Below are 17,600 nucleotides of genomic sequence, written 5' to 3'. Positions count from 1 at the left end.
AGTGTGACAGCTCATTCTTCCCTAACACTGGTGCAGCTAGTGCCACTATCTGACGCAATGAATAACCCTCAGTGGCAGGCATTTGGGATTTTTTGAAAAATAAATTTCTTCAAAAATATGGTTTGGTTTTTTAACAAGTCTTCCTGGCTGCAAATCAATGCTAAGTGGAAGCTAGAAACTAATTATTTATTCAACTACCATTCAGGTAGGTTCTGATGTAGACCACTTCAAGAGTTGGGTCCATTTCTCCTCCACTCCTCACAAAAAATTTCAATGTACAACACAGTTCATAAAGAAGCTATTTAAATATCAAAATATATCCAGCACTCCCCAACTGACAGTGTCAACAAAGCACTAGGTTTAGCTGGATTTCTTCTTTTTGAATCTACCTTTTCCAGGGACATCAGCTCCTTCCTAGTGAATGATGGGTGTTGACTGCCCCTCAGTACCTTGCTCCTTTTTCATTTGCCAGTCTTGATGTGGTATGCGGGCAGGATGTTTGATCACAAATGGATGCTTCGTTGGCTGCTTTGTCCTCACCTGACGTGGACTTAACAGCATTTTTGTCAGGGGTGACTGGACAGCAGCCAAGAGCAGGAACCATGGCCAAACCACATGCCCTCAGCCCCTTCCAGCCCTGGTTTATCAAGGTTAATTTCAGCATTAACTACTACCTGAATGATTGCCCACTGCACTTAGGTGCACTCCTGATCTATACAGCTCAGTTAGTCATTGGGCAAAATTGCTGAGCCATCAGCAAATGTGTGCTTTAAAAAAAAACTAACTATACTGTTAAAGTTCACATGCAGCACAAGATTCCTGCAATAGAGTAGGTTTCAGAGTAGTTGCTCCTTGCTAGCTGGGAAAACAAATCCCACTCCTCATTAGATAAATGCGTGCTTTATTCTTCAGCAAAACCTTACTCATAATTTTGCTGATTTATCAACATCCTCTTGGCTTAAACAAGCATCTCTACTGACAAGTTACCAAATAAATTACTGGCTGAAATGTAAATTCTCATCCCTGTTTCTAAATCTCCCCATGGCCTTGCTCCCCCTGATCTTTGCAGACGCATCCAGCCCTACAACTCTCCAGGATCTCTGTGTTGCTCTATTCTGGTCTTTTGAAGCCGCCCTCTTTGACCACTTCTTCTAGCATTTCCTTAAGTGGCTGAGTGTTAAATTTTGTTTTATAATGCTCCTATGAAGGGCCTTGGATGTTTTACTATGTTAAAAGCAGTAGATAAATACAAGTTGTTTTTAGAATTTCCAGTCAGATTGAATAAATTTTTTCATGTTGAAACAAATTTGTTCTTTTTGATCTTAAAAAGATTATGCTTATGCAGAAATGTAATTAAGGGAAGCTAGATAAAAATACACAAGGAACAAAGGGGTAGTAGGAAATACTGACAGGTTGAGATAAGATATGGTGGGAGGAAGCTTGAGTGGAGCATAAACAGCAGTATGGACCAGTTTGGCCGAAGAACCTGTTTCTGTGCTGAAAATTTTGTGATTTATGTAATATTTGAAAACACTGATTAGGCCCCAGTTGGAATACTGCCTCCAACTCTGGGCACCACATGAGGAAAGATGTCAAAGCTTGCGAGTATGCTGAGCAGGTTGATATCAGGGATGAAAAACTTCCATTATATGAAGAGATGAGAAAAGCTGGGCTTTTTCTCCTTGCAATAAAAAGGTATTCAAAATCATGAAGAGTGGCAGAGGGGTGGGTAACTAAAGAACACAGACTTGAAGGCCAGGATTTTTCAGATGGTGAGGTTTCCCTTCCTGCCATCTGAGGAGTTGATGGCGAATACATCGCCACTGATATGAAGGAGCATTAATTGGCTAGAGGCGGGACCACTGCCACTCACTCGGGAGGAAGTCCCGTCTCAGAGAGGTACAGGCCAATCTGATTGGCTGGTAGCTCTCTCGTCCCAGCTGCGCCAGAAGCAGTCCCCAGTGTCTAAGTCCTGGGAGTCCAGGACCTGCACAAGCCTTGTCGGGGAGATGGTAAGTTTTGGGGCTCTCAGGGCAGGTGAGGCCTGTGGGGGTGAGGGGGGTGGTGTGTGGGCAGAGGGGTGTAGATGGAGAGGCCAGGGGGAGGAGAAGCACCTGCAGGGACCCGACCTTTTGAGGGGGGGTGCCCAATGTTAAAAGAAGGCCGCTAATCGAGGCGTCCGCCCCAATTCCCCGCCAAGGCTTGTGCAGGGCTACCCTCCACCCCTCAACTCCTCCCGTCAGCCTGAAAATTGAGACCATCCTCAAAGGGGTAGTAGGAAATGCTGACAGGATGAGATAAGATATGGTCAGAGGAGGCTTGAGTGGAGCATAAACATCAGTGTGGACTAGCTTGGCCAACGAAACTGTTTCTGTGCTGAAAAATGTGATTTATGTAATATTTGAAAACAAAGATTAGGCCCCAGCTGGAATACTGCCGTCAACTCTGGGCAGCACACTTGAAGAACGATGTCCAAGCCTTCAGGTGTGCTGAGCAGAGTTATTAGGTTGATATCAGGGATGAAAAACTTCTGTTATATGTGGGAAGGCCATCTGAAGAATTTTATGGCCATACCCTGCCTACCAACCTGCTGGCGGGAGAACATAAAATTTGCCCAAAGTAATTCACAAAAGAAACAGAGGGAAAAAGATTATCACAGCTCACTGTTAAGATTTGAATGAGCTGCATAACAGTGTGCTGGAAGCAGATTCAACATTAACATTCTAAGGGTGCTGATGATTAAAGGATTTGATAGGATAGACAGAGAGATATGATTTCCATTAGTGTGGGAATCCACAACATGTGGTATAGTTTTACAATTAGAACTAGGTTGTTCAAAAATAATTTTAGTAAGCACTTATTCATGCAAAGGGTAGTGGAAAGTTGGAACTTTGTCCCTCAAAAAGCCGTTGAGACTAGGTCATTTGAAAATTTCAAAACTGAGATTGGCAAGTTTTTAAAGACTTGCATTTATGTAGTGTCTTTTGCAACTTCAGGACATGCCAAAGTGCTATACAGCCACAAAAGTATGGCGGTGGTGTGGTGGTTTTGTCACTGGGCTAGTAATCCAGAGACCCAGGGTAATGCTGCAGATGCATCTCTCCATGACAGTGCCAGTAGGAGTAACCACTGCACAGTCCTTGTGGAGGCGAAGTCTTGACTTCACATTGAGGATAGCCTCCATTGTGTTGTGTGGATCTACCACCATGCTAAATGGGAGATTTTGAACTGATCTAGCCACTCAAGACTGGGCAACCATGAGGTGCTGTGGGCCATCAGCAGCACAAGAACTGTACTCAACTATAATCTGTAACCTCATGGCCTGGCATATCCCCCACTCTACATTTACCATCAATCCAGAGTACAAGTGGCAAGTTACATTTGCGCCACACAAGTGCCAGGAAATGACTATCTCCAACAAGATAGAATCTTACCATTCCCCCTTTACATTCAATGCCATTACCATCACTGAATCCCCCACTATCAACATCCTAGGGGTTACCATTAACCAGAAACTGAACTGGACTAGCCATATAAATACTGTGGCTACAAGAGCAGGTCAGAGGCTAGGAATCCTGCAGTGAGTAACTCACCTCCTGACTTCCCAAAGCCTGTCCACCAACTGCAAGGCACAGGTCAGGATGTGATGCAATACTCTCCAATTGCCTGGATGAGTGCAGCTCCAATAACACTCAAGAAGCTTGACACCATCAAAGACAAGTCAGCCTGCTTGATTAGCACCCCATCACAAACATTCACTCCCTCCACCACCAACGCACAGTGGCAGCAGTGTGTACTACCTACAGGATGCACTGCAGGGACTCACCAAGGCTCCTTAGGCAGCACTTTCAAACCCACGACTACTACCATCTAGAAGGACAAGGGCAGCAGATACATGGGAACACCACCACCGGGAAGTTCCCCTCCAAGCCACTCACCATCCTGACTTGGAAACATATCGCTGTTCCTTCACTGTCGCTGGGTCAAAATCCTGGTACTTTTTCCCTAACAGCACTGTGGGTGTACCTACACATGGACAGCAGCACTTTAAGAAGGCAGTTCACCACCACAGTCTCAAGGGGAATTAGGAATGGGCAATAAATGCTAGCCTAGCCAGCAACACCCACATCCCATGAATGAATAAAGAAAAATTGCAGTCACTGTTGTAGGAAATATAGCAACCCCAATTTATACTCAGCAAGGTCCCACAAACAGCAATGTTGTAATGACCACATATTCTGTTTAAATGAGGTTGAAGGATAATATTGACCAGGTGACTGGGGACAACTCACCTGCTCTTCTTCAAATTAATGATGTGGATCTTTTACATCCACATGAGACTGTCCAGCCTAAATTGTATTTTCAAGACTCTTTTAGGGGAGATATTAAGCATTGTAGAATCAAGGTGGGTAAATGGAGTTACGATATGGATTGGTCATGATCTAACTGAATGGCAGAACAGGCTCCACTACCTGAATGGTAGACAGGCTCCAGGTACTAAACTGTCTATTCCTATGAACAACTATTGCAGACCTGCAGAAAGGGAGCTCAATAAGATACTGAATGCTTGTTGCAGATCGCTGCAGTAAGCAGCTCATTAACACAACGGTAGACTGGGAATCAGAGTCTAAAGGAGAAAAGCATATCTGATCACATGGCTCCCTGTTCCAGGAAGTAGTGCCTTAGGCTATAATGAGCATTTTACTACAAAGACTTGTCTGATGTTATTTAAGTCAAAAGATGAAGGGGTACAAAAAAATCAATGGGACCCATTGACTATGAGATGAAACACTTTTTTAGCTTTAATTATTTCCTTCTTTTCTTATGAAATGTGCATGGGTAAAGAGAAAAGTGGCTTCCAAGTTTAACTGGGACAGCAACACAACTAACCATGTTTCTGTTCTTCAGTTTGAAATATTATATTAGTCAAGTCTTTGTTTGCATTAATGACAAGACAACAAACAACACAAGTGAAGATATCTCATTTTGAGACTGGATTTATTTTCACTAAGTTAGCAGCGATCCTCTGTAAGATTTGTCCTACAGGGATGTGCATGGAACCTCGGTGCAATTTTGATGTACAGACATCCAGTGCCTATGTTGCACAAGCTCTGTCCACTTGTGCTAAACAAAGCTGGCAAACCAACACGCCATGAAGGAGGAGAGTTCCAAAGGTTCACTCCGTTCTGAGAAAAAAATTCTCCTCATCTGTCTTAATTGGGCGACCCCTACTTTTTTGGCAGGGGAAAGAGTTTTGAAGGAGGACCATAAATGTCCATCCTGTGCCTCTGGAATAATCGTACCAGCTGTTGTCTGAGCATGTCTGCCTCCTACAAGTCATCCTCTCTATCCCCTTTTAAGGAGGCCTTCTGTCTTGGCTCTGTTGATGGGTCACTGCATTTTTAGCTGCAACCCCACCCAAACACCCCACGCTCCAAACGACTGGCTGTGCAGGTGTCTGATGAGCTCGGGGTATTCACTCTGCCCCTCTGATGATTAAGAGCCATGTGAAAAATCACCCCCTTCTTATCTTTGCAAGAGGATCAATACATCTAACAAATTTGGTGAGAATTTGCAAAGATGCAAATATTAAGCCCATGCTGCAAGCCATTTCAGCCCACAAACACTCCCTCTGAGCTGCCCATCCCATCATGTTCCTGAATGACAAGCAAGCATATGTGTGTATTGCAATTTGCCGTCAGCTGAAAAACATGTTGATTTTCATTCCCTGTTACAGTATGCCAGGTCGTCCACCTTCTTTGAAATGCCAACACGTACCACGGCAGACTGGTGTACTGTACTCCATTGCCTCTGATGATTGAGAGAGCTTAGGCAGGCACAATTTCTCAATGACACAGTGTAACCAAAGACGCACCAATATTATACAAATTGATGCATTTTGCTCTTAGGGCTGTATCATGAGTGCGCAGCAGCATGCTTTACAGCTGTCATGTAAAGGCAAGTCTGCTTTCACAGAAACAGGTTTTTTAATCTCACCCCTCCTCTGCTTTCTCCTGCACACTGTTCACAAACACACATTAAGAATTCACTGCCATTCAATTCCTTATGTCAGTGGATGATTGGTGAGGCTAGCTGCGGGTAAGAGGTGGGGTGGGGTGGAGGGTTCTTAGCTCTCTCGAGACTGCCTTTGGCAGGCCGATTAAAAAATTAATGTGGGATTCTTAAAGCAATGCTGCGATAATTAGGGGTGGCCAATTTAGAGAAGCACTGTGTGAACAGGTGGGTTTTAATCACATTTCCACTGCTAATCTAAACGTGACCTTGGCATGATAGACAGACAAGACTAGACGCAGCCATTTAGTGTATTGTATTACTTCCCTGAGCCACACCGTAACACATGCTGAAAATTAAAGTTCTATTGGAGAAGGCAATTTCCAATAATTCACTATTGGTAGCTGTGCTTACTTCTTCTTTGAAAAATATTTCTATCATCAAATATAATCACAATTTTTACAAAAAGTATTCTTTTTTACATCTGTGAGTTCATTCTACCCTCAACATTATTTATTTATGTCAGTGCTTCCTGATATAAATATAAACCACGTCCTAACAAAGAGGTGCAGTAGCCTCAACGGGATGAATGACATAAGCTTGACACTAAAACTTCACAAACACAGCTTCTAAAAACATTGCATGATATTCAATCAAAAGGCAATTTCATGGGCAGCATTTATCCCCCATCAGGGGGGTTGTGCGGGAGCAGGTGCGAGCGGGCAGGGTCCCGGTTGGTGCCCCCACTCGGGGGTGCGGCACCATTTTACGTGGGTGGGCCAATTAAGGCCCGCCTAGCGTGACGTCCACCCGGAAGCGCTCCCTGTGCATGTGCGCAAAACAGCGCACAGATCTCCCTGAGGCATAGTGATGCCTCAGGGAGATCGGCTCAAGATTCAAACTTTCATATAAGGCAGAAGAAAATATTCCTGACCTGTCCCCTCATGTGACACTGTCACATGAGCTGGGACATGTCAATTTCTTTCATTTAAACAGTTTATACAAATTTTAATACCCTCATGAAACCTCATCCTGCCCATGGATGAGGATTCATGTTTTTTCTGAAGGCCGCCTGCGCTCTTTGCCTGCCTGCCAACCTTAAGGTTGGATGGGCAGGTCCATTAATCATTTAAATTACTTTTTTAATGGCCTTAATAGGCCTTTGACAGTTCGGTGGGTGTGCAGCCAAATCGGCTGTGCGCCCGCCAAACTGAAAATCTAAATGTCAAGGGGTGACATCGGGATGCACACCTGACATCACCCTGTGTCATTTTACATGTTGGTGAGTGGGCCCCGCCCCACCACTCGCCGACCAGAAGATGCAGCCCCATGTGTGGGAATCTAGAGTCAGGAAAGCTGAGGAGGGGCTAGCACTAAACACATGTGTTTAGTTTCTGCACACAAATGCAGCGTTCATTAGCTGCTGGGCTCAAAATGACATTTGGCCGTTGCTTAGAAAAGGAGTCAGCAAGGTGAAAGAAAGCCTGCCGGCTGCTTGTCCGGAAGTTAAAATAATGAACCTTTACCTTTAATTAAATTGAGGCAAACAACTTCCCAACCAAGAATTTTCTGCTCCACTTCATTGATAGATTATGCCTAAAACAGTATTTTGTGGGTTTTCATTCTGGCCATACAAATGTGAGATACTTGATGGCAGAAAATGTGCCTTGCCTAAGTGGACAAAGATATTATTTTGTTCTGTCCCTTGAATTACAATGCTTCGACATTAAGTAGAATGGGGAATCGGCTACTGTAACATTTGTTCGTTCTGTCCACATCACTGGGTGTGGTTATCTAGGCTTCTTGAGTCTCAGCAGTTAACTGAGGTGAGCGTGCACCTGCCAATTGCTATCCTTTCAGCAAACCTTTTCCGTGCTCTCTCAGGCGAATTGGGTGGGGCCAGTTGGTAGATCATCTTGGACTTGTAGCAAAGTCAGTTATCAGACTGTTATGTGGAACAATGATTCTTATAGTCTCCTATAATAATCAACAACTTTTTTTCCTCTGTCGCCGTATTTTTCAGTCGTTGGTTCTTTCTCTCAAACTTATCCTTTCCCACATGCAGTGGCTCCTTAGCTCTCTCGCAATCCTTCCTTCTTCCTGCAACCTTTAAACAATTGAAACTCAAGTTTGATGCCAACTGACTATTACTTTTTGATCTATCGAATCTTATTCAATTTTAGTTGTGGCTCATTTTACAATTTGAATTCTCCCTGGTTGATGCTTACTCCAAAAAGCACCTTCTAAAAGCAGACCTATGGTCCAAAATTTACAACCTTGTGTATTGAATGGGCTAGTGCGTTGTAGTTAACAATGCGCTCATTGACAAATTCTTTTGGACTTTGGTTCCAGGGAAATTGCCCACCACAAGTTCCTGTCCCCTTCTTAGGAAGAGCAGAGCTTATAGTTCAGATTAGAGTGCTAGTCAAATTCATTACAAATTCACACAGAAGCAAAAATACAGTTGAACAATGTTCAACTTAAACACAACTTAATTCTCAACTTGAAAATAATACTACCTAGAATAAGAGGATGCCCTTTCTTTAAACTAAGTCATTTGATGATCCTGTACGCAGTCACATAGCTCTGTACCCACAGAGTATTCAACACTGTACTGTAGAAGTAGAAAAGCAGATAGAATTACACAAATATACTGCACTGAAACAGACCATTAGGTCCAATCAGCCCATGCAGGTTTTTATGCTCCACTTGTCTAATTCTATCAGCATAACCCTCTAATCCATTCTCCCCCGTATGCATAACTAACTTTCCCTTAAATGCATCTATATTGTCCGCCTCAACCACTCCCTGTGGAAGTGAGTTTCACAGTCTCACCACTCTCTGGGTAAAGAAGTTTGTTATAAATTCTCTACTTGAAAGCTTGGTGACCATCTTATATTGATGGCCTCTAGTTTGTTCTTTCCTACAAATGGAAACATTCTATCTGGTCTATTCGATCAAAATGTTTCACAGCATTAAAGACCTCATAAAATGGCCTCTAATTTAAGGGGAAAGCAATTTGGCCCAGTGTCAAAGGTTATATTATTTTGCAGGGCAGAATTGTTTGTTCATGGTTAGAGGGGAACCAAAGTGAAAGATTGATTGCTCCACATTGCAGGACAACACAACATAAACACTGAGAATAAGAGGCAAGGTAAGTTAAATCAGGAACTAGTGTTTAATGCACTGTAGGAAGAATGGAAAATAGTAAACAGTTCTGCACTTTTAATATTCTTGGGAAAAATAAAATTGATATTGGTAATGATCTAATAATTCTTGATGACAGCACTGTGGATGCAGTGGAGCGGGGCGAGGGGGGAGCAGAAAGGAGCTTACAGGATTGTGTGTCTGTAGCTTAAGAGGAACAGGAGACAAGGGTTTAGAGGATGAAGCAAAACACATGGGTAAATGAATCTGAACGTTTGTTCAGGCTGTCTGTGACATCCAAGTCAAGAGCCCAGTTACTGTTTTACTGCATTACAACCAAATACAGTAGATATCAAAATCTAATATCCTGAACTAATTGGAAAGAAATGCAAGCAATACAGCCTTTAGGCATACACAATATTACAAATTAATCCAATCTATGTATTAACAATCAGAAAAATATATTTTTTAATTACCATCTTTTAATGGGCACAGGAGGCTTGAGCCCTTTGGCTTACCCTGTCAGCTGAAAGAGGAAGAGAGGAGGGGAGTAGTTCCTACAAGGAGGAAGCCAACAGATTAAAGTTACAAATCAAAAAAAAGATTGAAGCTGTCCTATTTATTGCAGAGTACAGATCTTTCATGGGCCATATAGGTTGCTACAGCAAAAGAAAAATCAAACAGAAAAACATGACAACTAAGAAGGCAAGGTTTAAATTAAAACACACGGGATTTCAGTCAGTACTCTTTGATTCTGCACTGCAGGGAGAGGCAGAAGCATCAGACTATGCCACGAAAGAAAGTTGTTTAACCCCTTCAACAATCAGCTGAAAAGAGATAACAAACATTTTGTTCTGTCAAACGTCTATTCCTGGTTAATAGAATAAATGCCAAATTGGTGGCACAGCTTAAATTCTCTGGTAATTGGTCTTGAATCGGTCTGTGATTAATGGGCTGAAAATGTCTTCTTTCTGTTAGATACAGATGAATTTATCTTGGGTCTCTTAAAACCAAAGAATGCTGGCCCAGAATATAAAACCACACAAGATTAGGCACAAAATGGTAATAAAGAAATAACTTGTATTTCTACAGCATATTTTACTACTTCGGGATGTCCTAAAGTGCCTAACAACTAATCAAACACTTTTCAGGCACAGATATTGTTGTTATGTAAGAAATGCAGCATCTAGTTTTTGCACAGCAAGTTCCCACAGACATCAATGTGATAATGACAGATACTTTGTTTTTAATGAATTGAGTGCAACCTGAGAAACCCCCCTGCTTTTCTATGAAGTAGCACAGGTTAGAGATGGATAGAGTGTCACTAGTACAGTTAATGTTTTTTTTATTCATTCACGGGATGTGGGCTTCGCTGGCTGGGCCAGCATTTATTCCCCATCTCTTGTTGCCCTTGAGAAGGTGGTGGTGAGCTGCCTTCTTGAACCGTTGCAGTCCATTTGGTGTAGGTACACTCACAGTGCTGTTAGGAAGGGAGTTCCAGGATTTTGACCCAGCAACAGTGAAGGAATGGCAATACATTTCCAAGTCAGGATGGTGAGTGACTTGGAGGGGAACTTGACAGATGGCGGTGTTCCTATCTATCTGCTGCCCTTGTCCTTCTAGATGGTAGTGATCGTGGGTTTGGAAGGTGCTGTCTAAGGAACCTTGGTGAATTTCTGCAGTGTATGTTGTAGATGGTACACACTGCTGCTACTGTGCGTTGGTGGTGGAGGGAGTGAATGTTTGTAGATGCCAATTAAGTGGGCAGCTTTGTCCTAGATGGTGTCAAGCTTCTTGAGTGTTGTTGGAACTGCACTCATCCAGGCAAGTGAGGAGTATTCCATCACATCCTGACTTGTGCCTTGTAGATGGTGGACAGGCTTTGGGGGGGTCAGGAGGTGAGTTACTCATCGCAGGACTCCTAGCCTCTGACTGCTCCTGAGCCACAGTATTTATATGGCTAGTCCAGTTCAGTTTCTGGTCAATGGTAGCCCCCAGGATGTTGATAGTGGGGGGATTCAGTGATGGTAATGTCATTGAACGTCAAGGGGTTATGGTTAGATTCTCTCTTTTTGGAGATGGTCATTGCCTGACACCTGTGTGGCACGAATGTTCCTTGTCACTTGTCAGCCCAAGCCTCGATATTGTCCAGTTCTTGCTGCATTTGGACATGGACTGCTTCAGTATCTGAGGAGTCGCAAATGGTGAACATTGTGAAATCACCAGCGAACATCACCACTTCTGACCTTATGATGAAAGGAAGATCATTGATGAAGCAGCTGAAGATGGTTGGTCCGAGGACACTACCCTGAGAACTCCTGCAGTGATGTCCTGGAGTTGAGATGACTGACCTCCAACAACCACAACCAACTTCCTTTGAGCTAGGTATGACTCCAACCAGTGGAGGGTTTTCCCCCTGATTCCTATTGGCTCCCAATTTTGCTCAGGATCCTTGATGCCACACTCGGTCAAATGCGGCTTCGACATCAAGGACAGTCACTCTCACCTCACCTTGGGAGTTTAGCTCTTTTGTCCATTTTGAACCAAGGCTGTAATGCTCTTTTGAGGTTGGTGTTAAGATACATTGTTGATGTTGCTGTGTTTCTGATGTGGGGATGGTTGAAGCTGGCAATGGGTGTTGGAAAAAGTTGGGCATACCTTTTATTGCCAGTTAAGAAAACCTGCTTTTCAGACTCCTTGCATTTATAATCTTTAATGTAGTAAACCACCTCAAGGTGCTTCACAGCCATGTCATCAAACAAAACTTGACACTGAGCTACATAAGGAGATATTAGGGCAGATGAACACAAGTAGTAGGAACAGGAGTGGACCATATGGCCTGTCAAGCCTGCAATCACACTACGATTCTGGCTGATCTTGGGTTTCAACTCAATTTTCCTGCTCGCTCCCCATATCTCTTGATTGAAAAACCAAAAATGTGTCTATCCCAGCCTTAAATGTATTCAATGATGGAGTATCCACAACCATCTAAGGTAGAAAATTCCAAAGATTCACAATACTTTGAATGAACTAATATCTTGAATGACCAAAGGCTTAGACAAAGAGGAAGATTTAAGGATCATCTTAAAAGGAAAGAGAGGAAGAGAGGTTTAGGGAGGGAATTCCAAAGCTTAGGACCTTAGGAACTGAAGGCATGGCCGCCAATGGTGGAGCAATGAAAATTATGGATGATCAAGAGGTCAGAATTGGAGGAGTGTAAAGTCTTGGAGGGTTGTAGGGCTAGAGGATATTACAGGGATGAGAAGGGCCAAGGTCATGGAGGGATCTGAAAACAAGGATGAGAATTTTGAAACTGAAGCATTGCTTAACAAGGAGCCAATGTAGGGTGATGGGTGAACAGGGCTTGGTGTCAGTTAGCACATGAGCAGTCATTTTTTTGATGACCTCAAGGACTAGATACTGAAAGAACATTCAAGGCCAAAGTGAAGAAAGTATTAGAAATCATATTAATATAAAGAAATATGGCTGGGTGAGTGAAGCCTGCTTTAGGTCGACTTCATGATTGTTATTTCTGGTGAAGCTCACAGCAACAAAGGTACATAATGAGTAATTACTTACTCCTAATCCCAATGGGGGAGACAAGAAACAATGGAGTTACATAAAATACTTAATTGCTTGAAAATATATTTTTAAAATTATTTTCCTATTTCTTTTTAAATATTGGAGTTTCAGAACATTTATAACTCACCCAGTAATAACAACAGAAATGCGACTTTCTCAAAAGTTGTACAGGATTCATACTATGGCACTGATAGTGTGACTGAAAAACTTATTTCAATGTCACCCTAACAGTAACACCCACAGTCTAGAGGGCTACCATCGGTTCTATTTGTTGCGAATACTTTGGTCTCCATACAACTACTGGGTATATAAGTGTCTAAGAAAGGAATATCGCAGGACTGGTTAATTTAAAAAAATAAGAATCTTTACTAGCCTGAACAATTTTATATGCATCTTCCATAGCTAGTCCAGTAATCTCAAAACCCTAATAAACATTCTCTCTATATCATGCTCCATTCTTGAAAGCTTTTTGGATGACTCTCAAAGTTACTTTAAAAGAGGAAGTCTAACACATTAACAAATGGTACCTTTTAGATAATTTACGAGTACAGTACCATTTACTTCAACGTGGTGCCAATCATTATTAGGGGAGAGGTGGGGTTGGGGGTGTGACAGGGAGTGGGAGCCTCATTAAGAAACAGGAAAGGAGAGCATGGACGGTTGTCACATTAGGCAAACTTCACATTAGGCAGTCTTTCACATCTCCTAGTAAAGGTCTGAGATCAAGTCATCTGCTGTTTTTCTCTCAACAAGGAATAACATAATGAGACCTAAACAATAGGAGGGGGTGTGGGAGATCGTTAAGCCAATAAATGCATCTCAACGAAGAAAGGAAGGAAAACCAAAACTCTGTACCATGTCATGAACCAAGGCTTAAATCAATTCAGACAATGTCACCTCAGGTCTGATTGTAGATGCCATGCTTTTTCTGCTGTATTGGCACAAAACTAGACAAAATCAGAATAAAAACTCTTAAGAAGATAATTTACATTTATATAGTGCCATATCACTGATCAGTTATTCCTAAGTGCTTTGCAGACAATCAATTACACTTTTGAAGTGTAGTCACTGTTACTATGTAGGCAAACACGGGAGCCAGTTTGCACTTTGCTAGTCCCAAGAATGGCTGAGATATGTGAACACTTAATCTGTTTTGCTATTGTTGGTTGTGGGATAAGTGCTGGCTATGACAGTGGCATAATTCTCCTTTCCAATAGTGCCATGGGAGCTTTTGCAAGCTCCTGAACAGGGAGTCAGGGTTACTTGCTTCATCTGAAAGGCAGCACCTCCAACAATGTAGCACTTCATCAGTGCTGCACTGAAGCATCAGCCTAGATTTTGAGCTTTCAGCTGTCTTGAACTCATAGCCTTTTGACCCAGATGAGAATGCAATCACTGAGCCAAGCTAAATTGAAAGTTACAGAATGAAATAGTAGATCTTTGCTCTAACGTTTCTGATGGGAGTTTCAAACTCCGCCAATTATTGCTTCGGAATATGTACCGACCCAAGTGCTATTCTACACACAGTTAATTGTAGGTGATAGGTCTACCAGATTCTGCTGAGGCTGCTAGAACGCTTTATGCTGTTGTACTTTCACTTGGGTAGGAGAATTAGTAATGTTTGCACCAAGTTAACAAACACCTTTGTTACAAATATGAGGTTTATAAGATTGTTGTGTTTCGGAACTGTGTCTTTAATTTATGGTAAATGGAAAGGGTCACATGATCTGTTCTGAAGCGTACCAGGATCCAGGAGAGAGAGAGCAGCTGGAGGCCAAATGTTTCCATGGTTCATCCCATAGGAATGTGGATGACTGCATGTGCTCAGACTGAAAAAAAAACAAATAAGTGAGGATTTGAAACAAGGCTGGTAGATTCATCTAGCCTGCACTAGAGGGAGAATCTCCAGGAAAACCCCTCGCCGGGAAAGACAGTTCTGGGGTTAAAAGTTAACAGGTTGGGAAAAGAAAGGAATGAAAGTAAATGCCTTAGGAGCCAAGAATACAGGACAAAGCAGCCCACTTGATTGCCACTCCATCCAACACCTTCAACACTCCACCGATGGATATTGGCAGCAGTGTGTACCATCTACAAAATGCACTGCAGCAACTCACCAGAGCTTCTTCGAAGGCACCTTCCAAATCTGCAACCTCTATCACCTAGCAGGACAAAAGCACCAGATGCATAGGAACACAACCACCTGTGATTTCCCCTCCAAGCCACACACCGTCCTGACTTGGAGCTATATCGTTCCCTCACTGTCACTGGGTTAAAATCCTGAAACTCCCTTCCTAACAGCATTGTGGGTGTACCTATGCCATGTGGACTGCAGCAGTTCAAGGTGGCAACTCCCCACCACCTTCTCAGATAGGCAATAAATGCTGGCCTAGCTAGCACCTCCCACCTTTCATAACCTGTGAAAGAATTTTTTTTAAATTGCTTTGGGACTGGGTCTGGGCAAATTGAATGACTACATAAGGCGCAGTGTAAAGTATATCTGTGAACCAGGTTTTTCAGTTGTGTTAACAGTAAAAGGGGAGAGTTTTGTTCTGTAGTTTAAAGTATAATTTGCCTATGAAATAATGCTTCATCAATGTTATTTTGAGTTTGCTTGTTATAGTAAAGGTCTTAAAATGCGAAGTCTTATTGTGTCATCCTTTCAGCCATTGACTGGTAGTTCGAATTTCTTTTTAAAAGTTAACAGTCTCTATGGAGATTGTAACATCTGATAGTCATCAGTTCTCGGCATTAACCTCGACAGGTGAGATAATGTCAGAATATGCACTATTACACTTTGTAATGTCTCAGTGAAACAACATTGTGGGGTTGTGCAATCTGTATCAGCTGTGGCTTTGTGGTAGAACTCTTGCTTCTGAGTCAGAAGGTCATGGGTACAAGCCCACTGGAGCCATGTGATCAAAGCTGACACTCCAGTGCATTATTGACTGCTCCCTTTTTTCAAGTGTCCTGGTGTTTCTTAAACTCTATTGTATAGAAAATAGGACATGTGGCTCTTGGGTCCTAGGGAGCTTGCTAAAGAAAAAGGAAATTGATAACTATATTTGTCGAGAGTTGGGAGGGTCAATGACCAAGTTATTTCATGGCCAGTATTGTATATGAACAGCTGCTGGATTCTTTTAAACAAGTTGTCTCTGTAAGATGCACATCACCAACAGTTTGTGAGAAAAGAATTGAGAAATAACTCCATAGCGAAGCCCAATTTTCTGTGTCCATTGTGGTGACTGTAACCTTGGTTTGATTTTGTATTCTGAAGTGCTACTCTGTATTATAGTGCTGGTAAAAAAAAGTTATTCATGGTGATTTGTTGTTGTAAGCTTGATTATCTGAGGTTCAGAACCCTGAGACTCCCGGTATTAGAGGGAACAGCAGTGGTCATTTTGTTGATACATTCTAATGTATAAGATAGCACAATCAGAGTTGGCAATTTGGACTGGTATTTATCTTCAGCAAGAGTGACACTATCTTGCAAATTGAGCTATATTTATTTTTAAGACTGACAACATTTCAAAATTAGTAACTTTCCCATTTTTTACCCAATTTTATCCCTCTTATCTTCAATAACTCAAAGCATATGATTATCACTTGGCCCGGGCTGCATATTTGAAAGAGCAGAATTGTTGTATTACCTTGTAAGACCTGCAGGACCCATAGCTTTCAGGCGAAAAAAAGGCACTCAGTAAATAAGAGTTCTGGTTTATCAATCTGATAACAATGTAGCAGCTGATGATCTGACAGCTATACTATGATGAACAGACAATAATAGGTCAGCACAGAACTGTTTTTTTCCCCATGTAATGTGCCATCTTCATTACAGGACCTTTGAACCCAGACATCTAGCCACCAGGGACAACCAATCATGTTAAACTGTCAAAACTGAAGAGCACTGTCAGCTTTTATCAGCTTTGGCCAGTAATAACATATTTCAATCATAATTATGATATGTTTCAGATATTGAGAAAGAATCCAGTTTACTGATCTGGGCAGGACAAAAGTCAAATTATATTTGAAAATAAAACATCATTCATCATTAATACTTTCAAGTCAGTCAATAACTTTGAAAAACTTGTTAGTGTGAAAAAAAATCTGTTTAGAGTTTTCTCCTCATGCTTTTATGAGTATCTTTTTAGTTCTGCTCAGGCCATTCTTTGACTGACAGGAGTTCTGATGCCACTCAGGTTATGCTAGAGCCAATCTACAGTACAATAGCGCCTACACTGTGGAAGTACTCCACTGGCTCTAAGCAGCTTTGGGACATCCTGTGGTAGTGAAAGGTGCAATATAAATACCATTCTTTATTTTACTCTCTGTGCACATTACCTGGTGTGCATGATTCACCACATGAGAAACTCGTTGACAGCTCTCAGTCCCTCTGACCAAGGGTCTCATCCTCCTCCCAATGATAATCAAGATTGGGATCTCAATGCTCTAGGAATCATTCCCTGACTGATATTTCCCAGGGCCAGTCTGTTTGCCTTTTGTAACTGCAATTTTCCATACATTGGCAGTATGCAACCGAGAAAAGAACTCTGATTAAACAGGCAGACAACAAAATAAACTGGACTTCACTGAAGAGATGTGTGTGTATATTTGTAACCCTCCAAAACCAAAAAAATTACATAAAATGATCCAAAAGAGCTATCCATCTTTAAATCTTCTATTGCATTAGCTAGGCTCTCTTGGTTCTGTGTGGAGAAGGTTACGGGTTCCAATCTCATAAGAGTTTGAGTTTATAATTCAAGTTGAGACTTTAGTGCAGTACTGTGAGTGTTGCTCTTAAAATTAGATATTAGAACAAGGTTCTTATAACATTTCTGTGAGACTTTCATATCATTTCTTTT

General features: G+C 42.0%; 1 protein-coding gene across 2 annotated transcripts in view; it reads right to left on the bottom strand.

The window, feature by feature from the left end:
* Positions 1 to 17,600, bottom strand: part of mad1l1 (mitotic arrest deficient 1 like 1) — a 1,010,048-nt gene that overhangs the window by 12,264 nt on the left and 980,184 nt on the right. The gene's annotated exons all lie outside the window — the stretch shown is intronic.

This window comes from Cetorhinus maximus, chromosome 15, assembly GCF_964194155.1.
Source record: "Cetorhinus maximus chromosome 15, sCetMax3.hap1.1, whole genome shotgun sequence".
Classification (NCBI taxonomy): Eukaryota; Metazoa; Chordata; class Chondrichthyes; order Lamniformes; family Cetorhinidae; genus Cetorhinus; species Cetorhinus maximus.
This window is presented reverse-complemented; position numbering and strand designations above follow the sequence as displayed.